General features: G+C 44.0%; 1 protein-coding gene across 2 annotated transcripts in view; it reads left to right on the forward strand.

Annotated features, from left to right (window-relative positions):
* The first annotated feature begins 6,668 nt into the window (after positions 1-6,668).
* pot1 (protection of telomeres 1 homolog) overlaps positions 6,669-25,296 on the forward strand; it is a 457,382-nt gene continuing 438,754 nt past the window's right edge. The window contains exon 1 of one of the 2 annotated variants that reach the window (XM_086008747.1): positions 6,669-6,827. The gene's annotated coding sequence lies outside the window, so the exon portion shown is untranslated. The remainder of the gene's footprint in view (positions 6,828-25,296) is intronic. The other variant, XM_086008748.1, reaches the window with a different exon arrangement.

Here is a 25,296-nt window from a genome sequence, read left to right on the forward strand (position 1 = left end):
CCCCAGCCCAACTCCGGCATCTCCACACCTTGAAAAAGTGTAACATCCCCATCGACACCTGGGAAGCCCTGGCCAAAGACCGCACAAAGTGGACGAGAAGCATCCGGGAAGGCGCTGAACACCTTGAGTCTCTTCGCCGGGAGCAAGTGGAAGCCAAGCGCAAACAGCAGAAGGAGCGCACGTCAACCCAAGCACCCCACCCGCCTGCCCCACCTGTGACAGAGACTGTAGATCCCCCATTGGACTCATCAGTCACCTGCAAACTAATTTTTAATGTGAAAGCAAGTCATCCTCGGTTCTGAGGGACTGCCTAAGAAGGAAGAAGAAGGAGAAGAATATGCTTATAGAAGACCTTTGGATTCCCTTTTAGTTTAGCTGCCAATCTATTCTGTACTGTCTCTTTGCCTCCCTTCCTTTTTTCACTTCTCCTCATTACTTTTTATATTCAGCCTGATTCTCCCTTGTATTATCAAGCTGATATTTGTCATACACCTCCTTTTTCTGCTTCATCCTTCTAACTCCTTTGTTATCCAGGGAGCTCTGGCTTTGGTTGCCCTCCCTTTCCCCCTTGTATGAATGTACCTAGACTGCACCTGAACCATCTCCACTTTAGAAGCCGCCCATTATTCCATTACATTCTTCCCTGCCAGTCTTTGACTCCAATTTACCCAGGCAGATCCCTCCTCAATTTGCTGCAATTAACTCTCCCCCAGTTAAGTATTTTTATTCTAGATTGCCCCTTGTTCTTCTCCATAACTAATATAAACATTATAATATTATGATCACTATTCCCAAGATGCTCCCCCACTGTGACATTCTCCACTTGACCCACTTCATTCCCCAGGATTAGATTCAGCAATACCTCCTTCCTCATTGGGCAGGAAACCTACTGATCAAGAAAATTCTCTCTGCCCTTAACGCAATCACTATTGGGGTAGTTAAAGTCTTCCATTATCACTACTCTAGGAGATTTAGGTGTCCTTGTACAGGAAAGTTAGCATACAGGTACAGCAATTAATTAGGAAGACAAATGGCATGTTGGCCTTATTGCAAGGGGGTTGGAGTACATGAGTAAGGAAGTCTTACTACAATTGTACGGGGCTTTGGTGAGACTACACCTGGAGTACTGTGCACAGTTTTGGTCTCCTTATCTGAGAAAGGACATACATGGAGGAGGAGGAAAGCCTCAGGCTACAGGACGATATAAACGGGTTGGTCAGATGGGCGGAAAAGTGGCAAATGGAATTTAACCCTGAAAAGTGCGAGGTGATGCATTTTGGACGGACAAATAAGGCAAGGGAATACACAATGAGTGATAGGACCCTAGGAAGTACAGAGGGTCAGAGGGACCTTGGTGTACATGTACATAGATCCCTGAAGGCAGCGGAACAGGTAGATAAGGTGGTTAAAAAGGCATATGGGATACGTGCCTTCATTAGCCGAGGCATAGAATATAAGAGCAGGGAGGTTATGATGGAGCTGTACAAAACGCTGGTGAGGCCACAGCTGGAGTACTGTGTGCAGTTCTGGTCACCTCACCATAGGAAGGATGTGATTGCTTTGGAGAGGGTGCAGAGAAGATTCACCAGGATGTTACCTGGGATGGAGCGCCTCAGCTATGAAGAAAGACTAAACAGGCTGGGGTTGTTTTCCTTGGAGCAAAGAAGGCTGAGGGGGGACCTGATTGAGGTGTACAAAATGATGAGGGGCATAGATAGGGTAGACAAAGAGGAACTTTTCCCCTTAGTAGGGGGGTCAATAACAAGGGGGCATAGATTCAGGGTAAGGGGCAGGAGATTTAGAGGGGATTTGAGGAGGAACTTTTTCACCCAGAGGGTGGTTGGAATGTGGAACTCAATGCCTAAAAGGGTGGTAGAGGCAGGAACCCTCACAACATTCAAGAAGCATTTGGATGAGCACTTGAAATGCCATTGCATACAAGGCTATGGACCAAATGCTGGAAAATGGGATTAGACTGGACAGGGATGGATGGGCGGCGCAGACGCGATGGGCCGAAGGGCCTCTTTCTGTGCTGTAAACCTCTATGACTCTATGCCTTAGAGGTGGTGCAATGAAGGTTCACTAGATTGATCCCTGGGATGAGAGGGTTGTCCTATAAGGAGAGATTGAGTAGATGGGCCTATACTCTCTGGAATGAGGGGTGATCTCATTGAAACATGAAACATTCTGAGTGGGATTGACAGGGTAGATACTGAGATTGTATCCCCTGGCTGGAGAGAATAGAACGAGGGGTCATAGTCTCAGGATAAGGGGTCGGCCATTTAAGACTGAGATGAGGAGGAATTTCTTCACTCAGAGGGTTGTGACTCTTTGGAATTCTCTACCACAGGGGGCTGTGGATGCTAAGTCATTGAGTATATTCAAGGCTGAGATAGATAGATTTTGGGACTCTAGGTGATTCAAGGGATATTGGGATTGGGCGGGAAAGTGGAGTTGAGGTCGAAGATCAACCATGATCTTAGTAAATGGTGGAGCAGGCTCAAAGGGCTGTATGGCCTACTCCTGCTCCTAATTCTTATGTTCTCTATAGTTCTTTCACCTCTCAGTAATTTCTTTGCAAATCGGCTCCTCTATCTCCTTCCCACTATATTGAAGGGATAATTACTAGTCCTAACCATTTTCAGGCTACCCAGATCAGGCGTATTCCCCAGACGTTCACCTTCAACTAAAGTTAAAGATAGCCGAATTCTATGAGACGCTTAATTGGGTCTAAAGGTTCAGACTATCTCTCCCTAAAGGAAAGAAACGATGTGAAGATGTTACCATCCTCCGGATAGCACTTTTAATAAGTTTAACTAGACTGTAACCTTCCGGATATTATGAGGGTCCGGAATACCCCCCAGAACTCTGCAACTCTTCACCAAAGAATGTACAGAGATTTGAGTCCGTGAGTTTGATACAGAAATACTACTTGAGACAATTCTAAAAATATATAGATTTATTAAAGAAGCAACATGTAGTTAACAGCTGGTGAGTCCATCGCAACATTACAGTTCAAAAACAAATAGCTTACATTTCTTATCCTCAGAGATCCTTATTCTGAAATCTTAACTTTGTACATTTTTACATTTCTTATTCTTAATTCTAATCCAGGATATCCACCAAAATCAAATACCTTGATTACCCGAGACTCAGAGTTGTAGGCTTACAGAGTGGTTCTGAAGCTGAGAGTCGCTTGCCCGTTTCCAGCAACTTCTGACTTTCTATTCTGAAAAGCCCTTATTTTTATATCTTTTTTTAGTGATTTATCCTTTGAAGTTTTCTGCTGATGTAAGCTAATTGTCTCTAGTCATCTTCCTGTTGACTTTTTTCTATTCTTACTGTCAATTTAGCTGCTGCATGCATAATTATGTCTCTACCTTTAGGTGTTCCAAAAACTTATCATATAAAATTGTTGTTACAGATTTATCTCTTTGATGCCATTCTTATTGAAGGTTTTCCATTCAATTCTTAATATTGGCTTACCTGTTTGTAAAAGACTTCGAGTCTCCTAACTGTTCCAAGTTCAATTCAAAAACCATGTGATTGCTTAGTGTCATCTATTGAAGTCATATCTTCAAAGTGTTCTGTAGGTATCTTTTACAACATGTAAATTGAAAACACTTCAACTGGGGTGTTTCATGCATTTCTTAACTACTTCAATTGGTTGCATATTAATCGTGTTTCCTGTTTCATTTGATGTTACTTTTACAAAGGCACATGGTTTTTTAATATTCTGTTTCCGAGTGTTAGTTTTTAACACTTTGCTTGGGTCATTCCATTGTGTTTCTCCCAAACTCCAGACCTTCTGGAAGCACCAAACTGCTATTTCAATAGGGCCATTGTTTTAGTATTAACAATCAATTCCCATTTCAAAAGCCTGTGTGGTTTTTACAGCTTGTGTTATCAAACCAACCCATCTCAGAAGCCTGTTTTGACACAGCTTGTGTCTCCGAGGCTTTTCAGACTTTTAAACCCAGTATATCATGTATTAATAAAATCAGAATTCTGTTCATATGATGGTGTATTTTTCTGAAATATGGCTTATTCCTTCACAATATGATGGCCTATAAAGTGCACCAAGTAGCGTAATAGCTCCTTTATTGTTTCTTAATTAACTCCAACCAAATAGATTCTGTCTTTGACCTCTCAAGGTCATAGTTAGGGGAGCAGATCAATAGTTAGGGGAGCAGAGAGGCGTTTCTGTGGCCGCAGACGTGGCTCCGGGATGGTAAGTTGCCTCCCTGGTTCCAGGGTCAAGGACGTCACTGAACGTCTGCAGGGCATTCTGAGGGGAGAGGGTTAACAGCCAGAGTTCGTGGCCCATATCGGTACCAACGACATAGGTAGGAAGAGGGATGAGGTCCTGCAGGCAGAGTTTAGGGAGCTAGGAAAGAGGTTAAAAAGCAGGACCTCAAAAAGGTAGTAATCTCCGGGTTACTACCAGTGCCACGTGCTAGTGAATACAGAAATAGGAAGATAGAGCAGATGAATGTGTGGCTGGAGAGATGGTGTAGGAGGGAGGGCTTTAGATTCCTGAGGAATTGGAACCGTTTCTGGGGGAGGTGGGACCTCTACAAGCCAGACAGGTTGCACCTCAATGGGAACAGGACCAATATCCTTTTGAGAGGGTTTGCTAGTGCTGTTGGGGAGGGTTTAAACTAGCTTGGCAGGGGGATGGGAACCTGAGTATAGAGTCAATAGGGAGGGAAGAAAAACTGGAATTGGAAAACAAAAATGTAGAAAGTAAATTGGAAGGACAGAGGAATCAAGGGCTAGATAGTAGTCAACAAGGAGGCTTGCCTATACTAAATGGTATATACTTCAATGCAAGGAGTATAGTGAACAAGGCAGATGAGCGGAGGGCACAGGTAGATACTTGGGACTATGCTATTATAGCTATTACAGAGACGTGGCTGAAAGAGGGGCAGGTATGGCAGCTCAACATTCCTGGTTACAGGATTTTCAGACGGGAGAGGGAGGTGGGGTCATGGTATTGATTAAAGAAACTATTACAGCTGTGAGGAGGGATGATATGTTGGAGGGATCATCAAACGATGTCATATGGGTCGAATTAAAAAACAAAAAAAGGGGCGATCACACTGCTGGGAGTGTACTACAGACCCCCAAACAGTGAGAGGGAGATAGAAGAACAAATATGTAGACAAATTGCTGAGAAGTACAAAAACTAGAGGGCCGTAATAGTAGGGGATTTCAATTACCCCAATATTAACAGGGATAAAATTAGTGTGAAGGGTATAGAGGGTGCAGAATTCCTAAAATGCATCTAGGAGAACATTTTTAGCCAGTATGTAGCAAGCTCAACAAGGGAGGGGGCGGTTCTGGACTTAGTTTTAGGGAATGAAGCTGGGCAGGTAGAAGGCGTATCAGTGGGGGAGCATTTTGGTGCTAATGACCATAATTCTGTTAGATTTCAGGTAGTTCTGGAAGAGGGGTCAAAAACCAGGGGGCACAGATTTAAAGTAATTGGTGGAAGGTTTAGAGGGGATTTGAGGGGAAATTACTTCAGAGGGTTGTGGGGGTCTGGAACTCACTGCTTGAAAGGGCGGTAGAGGCAGGAACCCTAAACACATTTAAAAAGTACTTGGATGTGCACTTGGGATGCTCTAACCTGCAGAGCTACGGACCAAGAGCTGGGAAGTGGGATTAGGCTGGATAGCTTTTTGTTGGACACAATGGGCCGAAATGGCCTCCTTCCGTGCTGTAACTTTCTATGATTCTATAAAAGAGACAGACTGAAAAAGTAACATTTTTAAGATCGCCAACACTAATAAATTCTGCAGGAATGAGACTCCACACTTGTAAAATTATATTTTCAGTGCCAGAGAGGTTGTTTGGCAGTAATTATGACTGATCATGCCATTAAAAAATTCACTTACACCTGACTGCACCAGCCCTAACTTTTTCTGCCGTGTTTAGCGGATAACTAGTGAGTAAGTGCCGTAACTTCACGCCCTTACATTGATTTCAATGGCGAGTCTATCGGCGAGGTACTGTTATAGGAGCAAAGTAACTCGAGTTCAACAACTTCAGATCATAACCTCGGGCCCCCATTATATTTTTTATCCACACTTTTGGTTTGTGACTTTTCCTTTTTCTCTCCCCCACATGGCAGCTGTCTCTCACTCTGCCAGCGCATTTCACACTTCATTTAGAGTCATTGTCTGTTTCTTTACCTGTCCTATTACTATCTCATCTCACCTTGAATATCTCTTAATGTCTCTTCTTTCATCCCCTCCCCCATTTCCCAGCCCCCAAACTGCCTTTTGTTCCATTTCCTGCTTTTTTCCAGTTCTGACGAAAGGTCATCGACCTGAAACGTTAACTCTGTTTCTCTCTCCATGGATACTGCCCTGGCCTGCTGAGTTTTTCCAGCGTTTTCTGTTGCTATTTCCTGTAAGAATTTGATACGTTTCAATGAGATCACCTCTCATCCTTCTAAACTCCAGTCTAGACCCATTCTACTCAATTGCTCCTCATAGGACAACCTCTCATCCCAGGAATCAATGAAACGGACTCAAAAATTGATGAAATAGGCTGAGAACAGAACTACTCAGATCTCTCCTGTTCACACAGCTCGAATTGCCTTCACCACTTCCTCTACACTGCTTATTTTTTTCGATTCTTTCTCATTTCAGCCCTTCCTTGAGATGAGCTGTGTTCATTCAAAGGCAGCAGGTCGTTGTCTCCGCTTCACCTCCCTCCTCTTGGCTGGGCAAACACGTGTCTGTCTCTGAATGAGCCGATCGCTTCCGGGTTCCCTTCCCCTCGGTTTGGACAGCGGCTGGTAAACAGGAACCGAGCGGGTGAGTCCCACATTTCTTCAGTCACAGACGGCGGGAGACGTAGCTTGTGGGCTTTACGTGCACTTTAAAAAATAAAGCTGCAATTTCCTGGGTGGATTAAAGCGACGAGTCACTCAGGACGCATGAGCATTAACGTGCAAAAATTAAAGAGGAGGAACATTTGGTGCAAATAACGAAAAGAAAAGTGCAACTGGAAGTGATTGCAAAGCGGCGAGAGTTAGTGCATGGGTCAGATCCCGTCAATAGGCTCCGCGTCTTTCTGCAAACCGGTTACAAGGACCCAGCAATATCGGATAGGGGAATTAAAAGCTGATTGCAATATCATGCACAGCGTGCTTTGAGGTTACAGCTTAAACTGGAGAAGTGAGCGCCAGCCCGTGCATTTGGCGTGTAAAATCCACATGGGCTAACTCTCAATGTGGCCAAGAAGGCATCTCTGCAAACAGCAGCGCGCTAAAGTTTGACTTGAACCAGGCTGACAACAGCCTCCGCAGAAAGACCAGCCCCACGGCCTGAGTAATTACCCCCTGTCACACGGAGTGAAATGTGGGGATGATAATATTCCTACAAGTGGAGGAACCTGCATAGCACTAATGCCAGTAGAGAAAGGGGGAGGGAGTGGAAAGAAAATACCTTGGCAACGAGCTGGAAATGAGCTTAAAATGAAACGACTCTGCCTGTTTTTGTGCTGTGTGTTTTCTCTCTCACACAGCATTAATAGTTCACCTAGTAGGAATCTCTCTCTGTTCAAACTCTGATACTGAGTGTGAAGAGTCAAAATAGTGAAGGAGGAGCAACGGAGGGGAGAATTATGCACGCTTTTCGACTCGAGATGCTTTTAAAATTAGAGAATGCAATTTCTTCAGTGTTTTTACTTGATAACCATTACAAAACCCAAAAAAAGTAAAACTCAAAGTGGACAGCATGTAAGCAATATATACAGTGAAATCCATATTACAAAGGTAACTGCAGCAATATTTAGTTTTGATTAGTTGGTAGGGTCCATGCTTGTGGTTTTATCTTTAGCTAATATAAGTATCAGAGGTACCCTCCCACTAAAAACTCATCACTTTTACCAGAATGATTTATTACAGCTGCAGTTTCAGCCCCCAATAGCTCAGACAACTGTTCCCTTACAATTCCCTGAACATAGCCTCCATATTTTATAATTCACAAACATAATAGCCTGCGGTCATTCTCCCCATTCCCCTACAAACTTTGGAGCTTCTTCTCCCGTTGACCCATTTTGGAGTACTTTTACTTTGCTTTTGCTGCACTTAAGTATGTACTTTTTTTACATAAATTGTTAGACGCATTGTTATTAATCCTTGAAAGATTTATTCTTGAGTGGTGCCCTCCAATCTATGTTACTCCGCCTCGTATATCTTAAATTGCCTTCCCATCTGAACAAAGTCCAGAAGAATGCTGCTTCTTGTGGACACCTTGGTGCAGTCATTATTTGCTTATGTTGGACTAGTTGATGCAGTCATGCACTCCATTGACAAGCTCAGTCATTATTGGCTTATGTTGGACTAGTTGGTGTGGTCACTCTTTGCTTGTGTTGGGCAAGTTGAAAGTCCCCATCATTTCTGTTTTGCGTTTGTTGCTCACTCCTTGAATATTGTTATATAAAAGGGTGGGTCTTTCTCCTTATTTTGGTTTGACAACTTTTTGTAAACGCCAACTGTTGTTCTGACCTTTCTTTGTGGAGCACAGCTAGCCAGGGACTTTCATGCTTTTTCTTCAGTACTGGCTTGACTGCCTTAACATTCCAGATGGTCTCTTATGTATAAGAGAACCACCCATCTTTGCATTACTCCTTATTAGTCTTGAATGCTTTGTACCCATGTAAGTTATATTGACTTGCATTGTCCTGGGTCAGGCATGTTTTTGTGATTCCTGTGACATGTAAATACTGGTTGCTGCTAGCACCTCTAATTCAGTCACCTTGTTTGGAATTCTGTGTCCCAGTTTATTTAGAAGTAAGTTAGTTATGCTGGCCATTTGCAGAAGTGGAGAAACTGGACATTGCATTGTTCATTGCAATTATACAACAGGTGGGAATAATTTTATTTAAAATAACCTTTTGCTTTTTCTGTTAGTTTTAAAGAACTATAGTACAAGGATGGTGAGCTTTTTAATATCTCAGCAACTGGTCATCTTAGAAATTTCACTGATAGGTGTTGTATAAATTATAAAATTCTGAAGGGCCAATTTAACCTCAAAGTAAATTGTGATTATTTAGCTTCATGACTTGCCAAAAAAAATCAAGCTGTCACCAAGCTTACAGTTATTTGCCGTACAGTGAGAAACAGCCATAACAGTTGTGTTCAGCAGGTTATAAGTGTGCCACATGGCAGGTTTATTGCAGAAATAAGGCTTTAGATCACTGGTGACATACCTCAGTATTGTTTCACTTAATCGATCTTGGCATCGCTAAGTGGAAGATACATGATGAAGACCCATAATTTACATTTGTGTATGAGCTACTCTGATAACTTGGAAACTCAGGAGTGACAATTTATCAGTTGCAATGTGTGAGGTAACAGTCATATATAGTACGTCTTCGGAATAAAAAAGAAAAAGACTTGCCTTTATATAGCACCTTTCATGACCACCGGACGTCCCTAAGTGCTTTACAGCCAATGAAGTATTTTTGAAGTGGAGTCACTGTTGTAATGTGGGGAACGTGGCAGCCAATTTGCGCACAGCAAGCTCCCACAAACAGCAATGTGAAAACGACCAGATAATTTGTTTTTGTTATGTTGGCTGGGATAAATATTGGCCAGGACACCGGGGATAACACTCCTGCTCTTCTTCGAAATAGTGCCATGGGATCTTTTACATCCACCTGATAAAGCAGACGGTGCCTCGGTTTAACGTCTCATCTGAAAGACGGCACCTCCGACAGTGCAGAGCTCCCTCAGCACTGCACTGGAGTGTCAGCCTAGATTTATGTGCTCAAGTCCCTGGAGTGGGACTTGAACCCACAACCTTCTGACTCAGAGGTGAGTGTGCTACCCACTGAGCCACAGCTGACACTTGATTATAATAGCAAAATACTGCAGATGTTGGAAATCCGAAATAACAACAGAAAATGCTGGAAAAACTCAGCAGGTCAGGCAACATCCGTGGAGAGAAATTTGAGTTGACGTTTCGGGTTTGACCCTTCTTCAAAACTGGAGAGAAAAGGAACTAGATCGAAGGCAGGGCTGCGATCGGACAAAAGAATAAAAGAACCAAAAGAAGTAAAAGAGATTAGAAGCTAGACGAGATGGTAATAGGCTGGGATTAGGTGTAAAGTGTACTGGCAGGGCAAAAGATAGCTGCCAGGTGTGAGAGAGAAACAAAAGGAATTTCAGATCATAACCTCGGCCCCTATTTCATTTTTACTTATATTTTTCCACTCCTTTCCTCCCCCCCCCCCCCCTTTCCTTTTGTTTCTCTCTCACACCTGGCAGCTATCTTTTGCCCTGCCCGTACACTTTACACCTAATCCCAGCCTATTACCATCTCGTCTAGCTTCTAATCTCTTTTACTTCTTTTGGTTCTTTTATTCTTTTGTCCGATCGCAGCCCTGCCTTCGATCTAGTTCCTTTTCTCTCCAGTTTTGAAGAAGGGTCAAACCCGAAACGTCAACTCAAATTTCTCTCCACGGATGTTGCCTGACCTGCTGAGTTTTTCCAGCATTTTCTGTTGTTATTTTTGACACTTGATTATATATTTGGTGTAGTTTAAAAAAAATATATTTTGGATAAAGAAATATGTGTGGTGTGAAAAATGATCTGTGTACACACTCATACTCACAATTTATACGATTAAATATATCATGATGTGTGGTATTATGTATTTGGAAACAATATGTATAAGTACAGCTTCATTTTATAACTAATTTACTTTGCAAGTTTATTGCAACTACAGAATAAGTTTATAAGCTATAGGACAGAAGGTGATGCTAAGATACAGTTGCTAAATATGAAATGCATATTATATTGCAGCGTTGCCCCTATGATTTCAATAAAGCGGTATGGGACTCTGAAATACTAATGTGTCTGCTTGAATTAGATGTAGAATCCTGCAGTGCCATTAGAAGATTTTATCTTTCCAAACTTGGAGAGAGCATTTTGAGCTATATCAAACTAGGGTGAAATATAGATGGTTGAAGGTCAATCACTGGGGTGCTAGGGGTGGCAGTGTAAGTCACTTAAGGTGAGAAAGTAAGAATATGATGATCTAAGAGGCATAGCATGCAGCATTGAAGCATATTGTGAAACGTGTGTGTCTGGTGGTTATGCTACTGGAATAGTAATCCAGAGGACATGAGTTCAAATCTCACCATGGCAATTTGAGAATTTGAAATCAATTTTAAAAATCTGAAAATAAAAAGCTGGTATCAGTAAAACTGAAGATGAAGCTGTCGGATTGTGGTAAAAACCCAACTAGTTCACTAATGTCCTTACCCAATCTGGCCTGTATGTAACTCCAGTGCCGCACGAACGTGGTTGACTCTTATCTGCCCTCTGAAGTGGCCTAGCAAGCCACTCAGTTGTAGCAAGCCATTATCAGCGGTTCAAGAAGAAGCCCACCACTATCTTCTCAGGGCAACTAGGGATGGGTAATAAATGTCGGCCTTGCCAGTGACTCCCACATCCTGAAAATGAATTAAAAAAAATTAAAGCATGTTGGCAGTTTTTACAGTGTACAGGAAACTTTGGTTTATCTGGAGGTTAACTGTCCAGAATGCTCGAGCCACCAGCAAAATTCAGGAGTCGGTTCAGTAAGTTTTTTTTCTTTTCGTTGCTTTTTTTTCACCAGTCAGGCTCTGCAAGGTCTAGCTAAAGCTGTTGCTTAGCTACAGAGACGCTTGCAAGCTACGGCCGACTGTTTAGAAGCTGTTAAGCAACAGGGTTTGTTGCTAGATACGGAGCTCAAAAGCTTCCGTATGTTTTAACATTAGCGCTGGTTTTGTTGTGTATGTCCCTTTAGACTGCAGTACTGGCAGTGACCACCCCTGTATAAAAGGCCCTAGCAGGCTTCTGTAGTTTCAGTTTCAAGCTGCCTCTTGTTCAGTAAAGTACCTGTTAAACTGTTCTCCCGAAGTCCGTGTGTTATTGAGGCGCGGACTTTACAGTGGCGACGAGTAAGTTCGAACTCCCCTGCAGTGTGGCATCATCTCACGGGGATCTCGCCTGAAAGGAAGGTCCTGGAAGGTCGTAGTCTGAGCAACGGGCGTCGACCGAGGGCAACTGCCCAAAGAATCCATCGGTGTTTGGAGAATTGCGGGAGAGACTGTGGTTCCAGTGAATCGTGCTGGTAGCAGGTAGTGCGCTGACCCTTCCGGACTGCGGCGGGCTCAAGCTCGATCGAGCGGCTCTACAAATCGGGCCGCGCAGCGTCGCCGGGAAAAGAAAACGAGAGAGAGGGTGGAGCGCAAAGGGTGCGGTCGGTGCTCGAGAACAGGACAGCGGAGAGAAACTAAATGGGGGGGGAAGGAAAGCGAGACGCGCCGAAGCTGCGGGTCGCCGCCATTACCTCGTAGAACGCGAGGAGCAGCGTGGCAGTAAGGGGAAGAAGCAAAAGCGCGGGAGGCGCCATTTTATCCCGTTGGGGAAGAAGCAAAAGCGCGGGAGGCGCCATTTTATTCCATTGGGGAAGAAGCAAAAGCGCGGGAGGCACCATTTTAAATCGCCCAAGATGCCGAAAAGTGGCAGTATCACTGCTTTTGACAACGAGGTAGAAGACTGGACCACGTATGTGGAAAGAATTGAAGCGTACTGCAAGGCAAATGAGGTGGCTGATGGAAAGAGGGCGTCGGTATTATTAAATCTGATGGGTGCGAGTACGTACGGCCTATTGCGGAATTTAATTACCCCAGCTAAACCAATGGAGAAAAGTTTTGAGGAGATTGTTCATATCTTACAGGAACATCTAAGCCCTACACCACTGCTGATAGCAGAAAGATTCAAGTTCCATAAAAGAAACCAGCACAACGATGAGAGCAATGCTGACTTATCTTACGGAACTATGCAAGTTATCGAAGCACTGCCAGTTCGGAGCAGGACTGGCAGACACCTTACGGGATAAGTTTGTCTGCGGGCTCCAGAGTGAAGGAACCCAGAAACGACTACTTTCAAAAAAGGACCTGACACTAGAACAGGCTTTCAGCGTGGCAGTATCCTATGAAGCAGCAGCACGGGGAGCTGCGGAAATACAACAGAAACCACAAGAATACAGCGCTAATGAAATGGTGTATGGAGCCGAAAAGTGCTATCGCTGCGGCAGAACAACCCATGAGCAGAAGGACTGCTGGTTTAAAGACAAAATATGCAGGCAATGCGGGGAAAATGGGACATATAGCAAGAGTCTGCAGGTCGGGAAAGAAGACCAACACGACAAGAACTTCTAAGGAACAGTACAGGAAAGTAAAGAAACTGACAGATAGTAGTTCAGAAGATCAGGAGAGTGACGAGGACTCCGGGAGCAGGCGACTAAGTTGTTTAAAGTTACACAACGTGATCGCAAAAGAAGATCACCGAACCATTTGGGTCACCCTCATGATAGCAGGGTCCCCAGTGAAGATGGAATTGGACACAGGATCAGCCCTAACTGTCATGAATCGACGAGACTATGAGCGGCTATTCTCACACATACCCTTAAAGGACACGTCCATTGTATTGAAGACATACACGGGGCAAAAGGTCTACCCCAGAGGAAAAATAAGGGTGCCAGTTGAATATAACGGAAAGAAAACACAGAAACTATACATGTATATACTACGAGATGGAGGACCACCATTATTGGGACGTGAATGGATCCGAAGACTACAATTGGATTGGCATTCCATTCTGGCACTAACTGTGACTGACAAAAAAAGATGATGACGTCGCACCTGGACATCTGTCACAAATTCTATCTGACGCGGAAGAGGTGTTCCAACAAGGACTTGGGACTCTAAAAGGAGTAAAGGCAACCATAAAGATTGAGGATAACGCAACCCCAAAATTTTTCAAGGCTAGACCGGTGCCATACGCGATACGCCCAGCTGTGGAAGCTGAACTGGAGAGTCTGGAGCGTTCGGGGGTGCTGTCTAAGGTGGACTGGAGCGAGTGGGCCACACCCATCATTCCTGTAATGAAGAAAGCATTGAGCAGCATGCCTGGGGAGCCAAGGAAGGTTAGCATCTGTGGGGACTTCAAGGTGACTGTGAACCCAGTCCTGCACACAGTACAGTATCCGCTTCTGCGGATAGAAGATATTTTCGCCTCACTATCTGGAGGGAAACGTTTTACAAAGATTGACCTGGCTCAAGCGTATCTACAAATGGAGGTGGAAGAAGCATCTAGGAAATACCTCACGATAAACACTCACAAAGGCCTTTACTAGTACAATCGACTGGTATTTGGGGTAGCATCAGCCCCGGCTATGTGGCAGAGGGCAATGGAACAAGTCCTGCAAGGGATCCCGGGGACCCAGTGTTATTTGGACGACATCCTGGTTACGGGCGAAAATGGCAATGAACACCTTGCCAACCTGGAACAGGTGCTCACGAGATTGCAGGAATTTGGGCTACGAGCCAACCGTCCCAAATGCGAGTTCTTCAGGAGACAAATCTCGTATTGTGGCCACATGATTGATGAGGAATGGTTGCATAAGTCACCGGACAAGATTGAGGCTGTAGTCAAGGCTCGAGCACCAGAAAATGTGTCGCAACTGAGGTCGTTCCTCGGGTTGGTGAACTACTACCATAAGTTCTTGCCGAATTTATCTACAATTCTGCACCCACTGAACGCCCTCCTTCAAACTGGTGTAACATGGAAATGGAGTGATGAGTGTAAGCGTGCCTTTCAGGAATGTAAATGCCAAATCACTTCAAAAGAAGTATTGGCCCACTACAACCCAACACTACCGATTCAGTTGGCATGTGATGCGTCACCTTACGGCATTGGAGCGGTGCTGTCACACAAATTCCGTGACGGTTCAGAGAGGCCAATAGCCTTTGCATCGCGCTCGCTAACCTCAGCCGAGCGTAACTACGCTCAGATTGACAGGGAGGCCCTCCGCCTGGTGTGGGGGGTGAAGAAGTTCAATCACTATCTGCACGGGCAGAAATTCACCCTACTGACTGATCATCAACTCCTGTTCTCAATTTTTAACCCAAAGAAGGGCGTTCCGGTGATGACGGCGCAACGGCTGCAAAAATGGTCAATTTTTCTAGGAGCACATCAGTATGACATAGAGTACAAAGGTACAAAACAACATGGAAACGCTGATGGGCTGTCGCGCCTACCGTTGCCTACGGTGGAAGAAGCACCTGCAGTGGACCCGGTGGAGATATTCCATGCGACCATAGTCGAATGTTTGCCTGTTACAAACGCAAGTATTGAGAAGGAAACCCGAAATGACCCGACACACTCTCAGGTCTATGATTTGACGGTGAAGGGATGGCCAGCATATGGCGACTCACAGTTGCCAGCATTCTCGCCAAGGAGGGAACAGCTGTCAGTGTGTCGGGGAACCTTGATGTGTGGATCCCGAGTGGTAATTCCACCCAAGTTAAGGGATAGAGTACTCAATGAGCTTCATGAGGGTCATCTGGGAGGGGTAAAAATGAAGAGCCTAGCCAGGGCGTTTGTGTGGTGGCCGGGAATCGATAAAGAAATCGAGGATATGACCAAGAGATGCACAGGATGCCAGAAGGTCCAAAACACTCCACCACAGGCCCCGCTACATCCGTGGGAGTGGCCCTCATCTCCATGACAACGGGTACACATTGATTTTGCTGGTCCATTTATGGACTCCATGTTCCTAATCGCTGTGGACGCCCATTCGAAATGGCCAGAGGTCATTAAAATGTCCTCCACCACCACCACGGAGAAAACTATTGCAGTCCTAAGGACCATCTTCACCAGGAATGGGTTGCCAGAACAGATCTGCTCCGACAATGGCCCACAGTTTGTGTCTGAGGATTTCTGGAGGTTCCTGAAGAATAATGGGGTGAAACATTACACATCTGCCCCATATCATCCAGCCACAAATGGATTGGCTGAGAGGTTTGTTCAGACCTTTAAAAAGGCCATAAAGGCAATGTATAATGACGACATACCACTGCAACACAAGGTGGATAACTTCCTGTTTGCTTACCGGAATGCGACACATGCAGTAACCAACCAAACTCCAGCTGTACTGTTTTTCAACCGGAGACTAAGATGTCGCTTGGATTTGCTCAAACCAAACATAAGACAAGATGTTGAGGATAAGCAGTTCCAGCACATAAATGAGAAGCCAACCAGGAGCTTCAAGATAGGGCAACCAGTCTTGGCCCGCGACTACCGAACAGAAAAATGGCAGCCAGGCACGATATGCACACAGCAGGGACCACTAATGTACACAGTGGACGTTGGAGAGAGCATCGTGAGACGCCATGCTGACCAGATTCTACAGTCACAGGAACAAGTCAAACCTGTACCACAAGCATGTGCACCTGGTAATGAGCCCGAAGTACAGATTGCGTCTACCTCAGAAGCAGGGGTATTGGAAGCTGATGAACCAACCAATGACAATGAGCCAGAATTGACTCCACCGCCAGAACAGGATACTCGAGAAAGGCGCTATCCAGTCCGGATCAGGAAGCCTCCTCAAAGACTGAACTTATAAATGACTATTCCAGTTGATGTATATATTACTGAGAAAATTGTAATTAGTTATTATTTAGTTGTTAAATGAATGTTATGTACTGTTTATCTAAAAGGGGAGGAATTGTTGTGTATGTCCCTTTAAGGGAATAACTGGTCTTAGACTGCAGTACCGGCAGTGACCACCCCTGTATAAAAGGTCCTAGCAGGCTTCTGTAGTTTCAGTTTCAAGCTGCCTCTTGTTCAGTAAAGTACCTGTTAAACTGTTCTCCCGAAGTCCGTGTATTATTGAGGCGCGGACTTTACAGGTTTGTCCGGCAGTTTTGATGGGACGGCAACAGCTCGGTCCCGTTGGTGCCGGATAGCACAAAGTTTCCTGTAGTAGCATTGATACTCTACTATGCTTGGTGAAGAACAGGGATGTTTGCAACACTTGCGATTCACCTTTGAGTCCCATGATTTGTGAAAGTTTAGGAAACGTTCACGATTTAATCTTGTAGGAAATTTAATCTTGTAGAAAGCTTCATTTTAAATTTCCCAACTAAATCTTGAGCATTTAAAAAAAATTGCGGAAATTTGTGGGACTCGTAAGCATGCATGGTCTGCTCCTCTTAAAGTCGTTCATATTCAAATTATTGGGCGATTTGAAAGTTTTTTGCATTTTAAATTACATTGGCTAATTGGCTAATTAGATATTTTTTGTGCTGAAACTGACAAGTATCAGAATAGATTGCCAATCATGAGTGTTACAGCAGTGTAAATTAATGCTGCGTGAAGATGGCTCATAATGTTCTTGGATGTATGAAATGGAATGTGGGTAATTGAGGATAAGTCAGGAGATCGCCTCAGAAATGGTGTAAGTAATAATATTATGATTTCCTTTTTATAACTTTCCTCTTGTTGAAAGTACATTTTATATTTGAGTTTCTTTATTAGTTGTGTCCTTCAAATAAAAAGTGGGGTGCATGTAAATTCGGTTTTTTGGTTGATGAGACTGGGCCAACCCTGTGAGATCCTGGTGGATTGTTTGAAAAAGACATGCATTTACCTTCTGCGGCTGCAAGAAATGGAATGTCTTGTTGACACCAATACTAATATTATTTGATTTTATCAGTTTCCTTTTGTCTTGTTTGAAGTTCATATTATGGTTAAGTTTTTTTTTTAGTTGTGCTCCTTTTAAAATAGAAGGATGGGGTGGGGGAGGGATGGTGCATGTGTAAATTTGGTTTTCTGTTGATGTCACTGGGGCAACTCTGTGACATCCTTATGGATTATTATTTAAATAAAAGGCATCCTCTCTACAGAGGAGAAGGGGGATCCTGGAGCCACTGTGCTCCTCCACTTCCACCCTGAAGCTGTAAAGTCAATCTAGGTGTTAAGGGGTCAGCTATGCACAAAAATAATTGCTAAGCAAGTCAGAGCTTTCTTCTGTTCTCCTTTGTCATAACTTCAGTGTGTTAGCAACACTTGCTAATTTTATTTCTTTTGTGAATTAGCTTCTTATCCTGTGTGTGGTTGGGGAGGGAGGGAGGGGCGGGGGAGATTTTGTAAACAACTACAGCTTTAAAGAGATAACAGCCATTTTATATATTGGCCTTGCTGGAGTGGGGCATCTTGCTGTGTGCCCTGCTAATTCGATTCTACCCCTGGTCCCACAGCTCAGAATCTTTGCGCTGCAAATTGCTGGAAGTTTCGAGTTGATAACGGCATGCCGTGGTCAACAGGGAATGTGGGACTTCGGTGAATGTCGGGACCAACAGTATAGCTTCTCAACCCAAGAGACTGAAGGATCGAGAAAGAAACAGAGGGACGACGGAGAAAGAAATAGGGCGAATTAGAGTCAAACAGGTGCAGAAAGAGAAATAAAGAGAGGGAAAGAAAGATTGGATTGAGAGAGAGGAAAAGTACAAATTTTTTAAATTTAAATTGTTAAAATCAAAAACGTTTAAAAAAAAAAAAAAAAAAAAAAAAAAATTCAAATAATTTACTACCTGGAGGAATGAGACTCCACAGTTTAAATTGTTCCCTTTCTGGGCCGGTGAGGTTGATTAGCATTGCAGGAACATAAATCTCCTAATTAAAAGGGTATTTATAAATACCAACCCAAACTTTCTGTGGCGAGTTTAATTCGCAGTTTATGTGCAAATGCAGCAGTTTCTTGAAACTCGTGGAGCTTGAAGGGGAACTGCTGTTTTCACAAAGCTGACAACTTGTGGCGATTCGCAACTCACTGAGCATCTCTTCCTCGCCACAAATTGCTGGACGTTTAGCACACTAATAACGGCGAGTGCCATTAAACTCCAGTTATTTACCCAGCAGCTTTTGGGCCATTCTCGTACAACCGAGTACAATTTTTTTCGTACACAGTTAGCATTTGGTATCATGGACTTGAATATAAAAGGCATTTTAAGAAGAGGTACAACAAAGCAAAGATTATTCTGTGTCGAAATCGGTGATAGGTGATATCCAGAAAGCTCAAAGCTGGTCCTGAGATTCTGGCAGCATCACTGATCCTTACCTTCCACTTGCAGCTGGAAATTCGTGCCTGAATTTTGTGGTCAATGGCAAAGGAATGGCGCTCGCCGTTCATTACGCTTACAGCTGCCCACTGTAGAGATTTGCGTATCTCTGGTAAAGAGGATAGAGTGCAAACCAATATGGCGGGTATATTGTGTTTAATCAGAGTTTAAGATGGAATATAACATGCTAGTTATACAGCAAAAACATATGATCGTGACAAGCAGCTGGCACTGGCCCCGATTGGACAGACGGTTGGCGTGCATGAACAGTTCTCTGGCTTGTGGCCTCTCTTTCTCTCGTCTAGAGCCTGTGAGTATGGGATCACTCTCGAAAGAGCGCTTGACCAGCCCAACTTTTGTTTAGCTCTTTCCTCCACCATCTGAGTGGGCAAGCCCTCAGGGTGTTACTTTTATTCTCTTTTTAGGGGTGGGCCTGAGGCCAAATTATTGACAAGACCATTTAACCTATAGAGGTTCCCCAAAACCTCAGTACCCAATGGAGCGTTCAGTTCTCTGTCTCAATTCTTGGATGAAAGCCCTCCCTCAAAGGGGTCTCATGATCTCAGCCAATTTATCTTCCTTGTTTTTACATTTTGAAGGTTCCTCCATTGGAATTCGTCCTATCTCCCTGGTCCCTATCCTCCCTGGTACAATTGGTACTAGTCCTGGCCTTGTCCCCTTTCAATCATGAGGCCCAAGCCAGAGCTGTTCCGCTTCAGCCGGTCATTATCTCACTTTCTTCGAGCAAACTGCTCCATCCTGAGATGCATACCTTAACTCCCCTAAATTCCTTTTATTCTATGTCTTTCTATACTAATTAACTTTTAATTATCTTCACAAGTAGTTCTGTTAAACAAATCCAAATTCTACCTTAGCATTATAATATGGTTATTAGTAATAATGGAAGAAACATAGATTGGGCCTTCATTGGCCAAATTAAAGATACATTAACAAAGTCAAAACCCTAACATACAAACAATCTAACTACAGTAACTGAAGACATTTTTTCTCAAAGTCTAATACAAGCCTCCAGGAATACAAAACTTATACATTAACCCCTTACTTGTCTCGAACAGAAACATACAATCATTATTCGCATAGCCATATACATTTTTAGGCTCCCCTAGTATAGAGTTATACAGCACAGAAAGAGGCCCTTCGGCCCATCGCGTCCGCGCCGGCCATCAAGCTCTGTCTAATCTAATCCCATTTTCCAGCATTTGGTCCGTAGCCTTGTATGCTATGGCATTTCAAGTGCTCATCCAAATGCTTCTTGAATGTTGTGAGGGTTCCTGCCTCTACCACCCTTTCAGGCAGTGAGTTCCAGATTCCAACCACCCTCTGGGTGAAAAAGTTCTTCCTCAAATCCCCTCTAAACCTCCTGCCCCTTACCTTGAATCATTGACCCCTCTACTAAGGGAAAAAGTTCCTTTCTATCTACCCTATCAATGCCCCTCATAATTTTGTACACCTCAACCAGGTCCCCCCTCAGCCTTCTCTGCTCCAAGGAAAACAACCCCAGCCTGTCCAGTCTTTCTTCATAGCTGAAGCGCTCCAGCCCAGGTAACATCCTGGTGAATCTCCTCTGCACCCTCTCCAAAGCAATCACATCCTTCCTATAGTGTGGTGACCAGAACTGCACACAGTATTCCAGCTGTGGCCTAACCAGCGTTTTGTACAGCTCCATCATAACCTCCCTGCTCTTATATTCTATGCCTCGGCTAATGAAGGCAAGTATCCCATATGACTTTTTAACCACCTTATCCACCTGTTCTGCCTTCAGGGATCTATGTACATGCACACCAAGGTCCCTCTGATCCTCTGTCTTTCCTAGGGTCTTATCATTCATTGTGTATTCCCTTGCCTTGTTAGTCCCTCCAAAATGCATCACCTCACACTTTTCAGGGTTAAATTCCATTTGCCACTGTTCCGCCCATCTGACCAACCCATCTATATCGTCCTGCCGACTGAGGCTACCCTCCTCGCTATTTGCCACCCCACCAATTTTCGTGTCATCTGCGAACTTACTGATCATACCTTTTACATTCACATCCAAATCATTAATGTAGACCACAAACAGCAAGGGACCCAGCACCGATCCCTGCGGTACCCCACTGGACACAGGCTTCCAGTCACAAAAACAACCTTCGACCATCACTCTCTGCCAGTTTTGGATCCAATGTGCCAAGGCACCCTGGATCCCATGGGCTCTTACCTTCTTGACCAGTCTCCTATGCGGGACTTTATCGAAAGCCTTACTGAAATCCATGTATACCACATCCACTGCACTACCCTCATCCACACACCTAGTCACCCCCTCGCAAAATTCAATCAAATTAGTCAGACATGATTTTCCCTTGACAAAGCCATGCTGACTATCCCTGATTAATCCTTGCCTCTCCAAGTGGAGACTAATTCTGTCCCTCCAGATTTTTTTCCAATAATTTCCCTACCACTGATGTTAGGCTCACTGGCCTGTAATTCCCTGGTTTATCCCTACTACCCTTCTTGAATAATGGTACTACGTTAGCTGTTCTCCAGTCCTCTGGCACATCCCCTGTGGCCAGAGAGGTTTTGAAAATTTGTGTCAGAGCCCCTGCAATCTCCTCCTTTGCCTCACACAGCAGCCTGGGATACATCTCGTCTGGGCCTGGGGATTTATCCACTTTTAAGCCTGCTAAAACCGCTAGTACCTCCTCCCTCTCGATGCTAATATGTTCAAGTATATCACAGTCCCCCTGCCCGATTTCTATGTCTACATCGTCCTTCTCCATAGTGAACACAGATGCAAAAAATTCATTTAAAACCCCACCTACATCTTCCGGCTCTACACGTAGATTGCCACTTTGGTCCCTAATGGACCCTACTCTTTCCCTAGTTATTCTCTTGCCCTTAATATACTTATAAAACACCTTAGGATTTTCCTTTATTTTGCTCGCCAGTGTTATTTCATGGCCTCTCCTCGCTCTCCTAATTTCTTTTTTAAGTATCCCCCTGCACTTTTTATACTCCTCTAAGGCTTCCTCTGTCTTTAGTCCTTTGTATCTGCCAAAAGCCACCCTTTTTTTCCCTAATCCATTCTCGTATATCCCTTGACATCCAAGGTTCCCTGGGCTTGTTGGTCCCACCCTTGACCTTTACGGGAACATGTTGCCATTGTACTCTCTCAATTTTCTTTCTGAAAGACTCCCATTGCTCCAATGTGGATTTTCCTACAAGTAGCTGATCCCAGTCCACTTTGGCCAGATCCTGCCTTATCATATTAAAATCGGCCTTCCCCCAATTTAGAACCTTTATTTCCGGTCCATCTCTGTCCTTTTCCATGACTACCTTAAATCTCACCGAATTATGGTCACTGTCACCAAAGTGCTCACCTACTAACACTTCTATCACTTGCCTGGCCACATTCCCTAGAATTAGGTCCAGTACCGCCCCCTCTCTTGTAGGACTTTCTACATGCTGGCTCAAAAAGCTCTCCTGGATGCACTTTAAGAATTCTGCACCCTCTAAGCCTTTCACACTCTGACTATCCCAGTTAATATTGGGGAAGTTTCTAACAGTCCCCACCTTGAGAGGGAGAAAAACTCTATTTCGACTTCTCATTTTTGACCCTCTACCAACCGTACCAACTCTAGATGATTGGTTTGATGGTTCAGTCGCCGTGTTAAGCATCTCAAATAACAACATAATTAGAACTATTAAGACCAGGCATTGAGCAAATACTAGGGCTGCTGATACCATTCTTGCTCAGGGATGCTGGCTGGCATTATAATCTACTCCCCACCACTAATGGTCCCCTAATTTTCTTATTGCTTTCTCAACTTGGGCATTGAAGAAATGAAGATTTCCCCCTTACAGTGCACTCCTTTGAGGGGGAGGAGCAACCTTCGACCCCTTACTCAAATTCAATTCAATGTTCAGGTGTTCCAATTCTGCCCCGCCTGGGCTCTGTTTCTTCGATTACATAGGATATACGGTACAGAAACAGGCCATTTGGGCCAACCAGACCATGCCGGCGTTTATGCTCCACTTGAGCCTCCTCCCGTCTTTCCTCATCTAACTATCAGCGTAACCCTCTATTCCCTTCCCCCTCATATGTTTGTCCAGCCTCCCCTTAAATGCATTTATACTATTCGCTTCAACCACTCCCTGTGGTAGCGAGTTCCACATTCTCACCACTCTCTGGGTAAAGAAGTTTCCTCTGAATTCCCTATTTGATTTCTTGGTGACTATCTTATATCGGTGGCCTCTAGTTATGCTCTTCCCCACAAGTGAAAACATTCTCTCTGTATCCACTCTATCAAAACCTTTCATAATTTTATAGACCTTTATTAGGTCACCTCAGCCTTTTTTCAAGAGAAAAGTTCCTGATATATATATCCTCGAATTTCTGGTATCATCCTTGTAAATCTTCCCTGCACCCTCTCCAGTGCCTCAATATCCTTTTTATAATATGGCGACCAGAACTGTACGCAGTACTCCAAGTGTGGTCTAACCAAGGATCGATACAAGTTTAGCACAACTTCCCTACTTTTCAATCCTATCCCTCTAGAAATAAACCCTAGTGCTTGGTTTGCATTTTCAATGGCCTTGCTAACCTGTGGCACATCTTTGCTGATCTTACCCCGCCTGGGGTGGTCTCTACGATGCTTCGGATCTTCTCTTTCGGTGAGCTCAATTAATTTGTTAGTGCTGGTTAGTCACAGACATGAGTACACAATTGGCTTATGCATCAAAGTCTCACTACATGGGTTTCATATATCAAATACACTATCATTACAAATTGGAGAACTACCAGAGTGTGTGAAATAATACTAACCTAAGGGTGTGCTGATGTATAAACCCCAATATCCCATCAGTGTGAATCATCCCCTATGCTGTCAATTTCAATATCCTCAAATTGTCTTGCTCCAAAACATAAAAATACTTTAGGCATCATGAGCTCACTGAAGCCCTCGGAGAACAGGGAAATGTCATTTTTGGATTGTACCACATAAATGTGCAGCTCATACTGGCTTTTCCCACGCTCTGTTACCTACAAAGCACAATTATTACAGTCACAGTTATAATTCAGTCTTACAATCATGAGTACGTCGACTAAGTGCATACATTTCAAGCGACAATGATGCAGACAAAGAATACAGAATTTGTAAAGAAAGCTACAGTTTAACATCTAACCAGGAATATTTATTCTTTCTCAGTTTTCAACTGATTGATAAGGTACCATTTAGTCACCTTGGACCTCCCCTTTTTCCCAGGGAATTGCACCAGATAGACCGAGGGACTGGCCCTGTCAATAATCGGGAAGGGGCCATTCCACTTTGGTTCGAAGCAATGTTGCTTCTTCCCATAGTTTAGTACCATTACAACATCTCTCACTTGATACTCAAATGGTCAGACCTTCTTGTTGAAGTATTTCTTTGCCTGGTTTTTTGATTTCCCTGTTTGTGTAGCTACAAACATGTTAGTTTGTTCTGTTTTCTACCACCATTTCAAGCTATTTTTGGTTGTCAATTCCCTGTACTAATGGTGTGGCTGAAGGGGTTAACAGATGGGCTAGCATTCGCATTAGTCACCCGGTCAATGCCTGGTAGGGTGAGATACCTGTTGTGCTATGTGGGGTGGATCTAATAGCCATTCGACACATTGGCAACATACTGGACCATTTAGTGGGGTGATCTGCACAAAATTTGTTTAACATAGTTTTCAGAGTTCGGTTTCCTCTTTCCACCACTCCAGATGATTGTGGGTGATGGGAGAGGTGAAGTTTGTGTGAGATACCCGTTATCTGTTGTAGTTCGGTAAAAATTTGGGTGGTAAAGCGTGATCCCTGATCGCTATCAACTTGAATTGGCAGTCCCCACCTGCAGATCACCTCGCCCAATAAAAGGCGAGCTGCTGTCAGTGTTGTTCCTTTTACATGGAAAAGCCTCCATCCATTTAGTAAATTTCTCAACTATAACCAGACAATACCGCAAACCAGAAGATCCTGTAGGTAAGGGTCCTATAAAATCAATTTGAAGGCGGGTCCACAGCCCATCGGGAGGAGTGGGACTGCACAACAGTGCCCGATTAGTATGGGCACTTGGATTGTGCTGTAAACAGGGCAGGCAACAATTCACCCTATGAGTAACATTCATCACACAATCAGGATACCATGCAAATTTGCGTAGCTTCTGAACGGTTACATCAGCTGAATAGTGTCCTCCTACCGGGTGTGAGTTGAGATCAAAGATTTTGGGTGCCATGGATGGTGGGGGGGGGGACACAGACAACTGGGAGATCGGATGATAGTCACCGCAAGCGAAGGTTGTACAT

The sequence above is a fragment of the Somniosus microcephalus genome, chromosome 16 (assembly GCF_052327205.1).
Source record: "Somniosus microcephalus isolate GS21.2 chromosome 16, FLI_Smic_1.0, whole genome shotgun sequence".
NCBI classification, from domain to species: domain Eukaryota; kingdom Metazoa; phylum Chordata; class Chondrichthyes; order Squaliformes; family Somniosidae; genus Somniosus; species Somniosus microcephalus.